Here is a 691-nt window from a genome sequence, read left to right on the forward strand (position 1 = left end):
GTGTGTGTGTGTGTGTGTGTGTGAGTTTATTTGCAAAAACAGATAACTCCGTTTTTATTAATTTTCATAAATCATGTTTTAATTGTTTTATTGTGTTAGTTAGCTGTATTTTTTAGTTATTGTTATTTAATCAAAACAACCCAACTGCAGTTTGAGTGATATTAATTAATTTTTACAGTAGTACACTTCCATGTCAGACGTGTTTGACTTTGAGCACCGTCCTTAATTATTAATGTCCTTAATGTATTATCCTGAAGTGTTTAGTTATGATTAGTGTATGGGGCAATGCATGTTCACTGAGGCTATTTAAATAGAGTTGTTGTGTTCGTGAAGTGTTGACTCATGCTGAGCGCGAGACTGCGCATGCGCCTGCGCGAGCGACCCACGTGCTTTGTCCCGGCAGGCGCATGCGCGAGCGAGCGAACATGGCGACGCGCTGCACGTCTCGCGTTACCGGACAGTGAGACACACCGAGAGAGAAAACAAGAGAAACGGTAAAGAGCCGCGCTGTGTTTGTGTGTCAGATCAGCGGTTTTAGACGAACGCGCAATCGTGAGTATGTGTGTAACTGACGTTAATGCGGGGACGCGTGCGTGCGTTTTTCTCGTAACGACGCAGTGAGTTGAGTTACTCAATCTGGCCCTCAGTGATCAATACAGTGTGTGTGTGTGTGTGTGTCTGTCTGTGTGTG

The 691-nt window shown here is 44.0% G+C and overlaps 1 protein-coding gene across 2 annotated transcripts in view; it reads left to right on the forward strand.

Annotated features, from left to right (window-relative positions):
- Positions 1-691, forward strand: part of LOC107692268 (leucine-rich repeat extensin-like protein 3) — a 14838-nt gene that overhangs the window by 1969 nt on the left and 12178 nt on the right. The window contains exon 1 of one of the 2 annotated variants that reach the window (XM_016491229.1): positions 290-494. The exons of the other annotated variant lie outside the window; for it this stretch is intronic. The gene's annotated coding sequence lies outside the window, so the exon portion shown is untranslated. Of the gene's footprint in view, positions 1-289; positions 495-691 lie in introns of those variants that run through there. 2 annotated transcript variants of the gene reach the window in all.

Source organism: Sinocyclocheilus anshuiensis, unplaced genomic scaffold (genome assembly GCF_001515605.1).
Source record: "Sinocyclocheilus anshuiensis isolate Anshui unplaced genomic scaffold, SAMN03320099.WGS_v1.1 scaffold402, whole genome shotgun sequence".
Lineage (NCBI taxonomy): Eukaryota > Metazoa > Chordata > Actinopteri > Cypriniformes > Cyprinidae > Sinocyclocheilus > Sinocyclocheilus anshuiensis.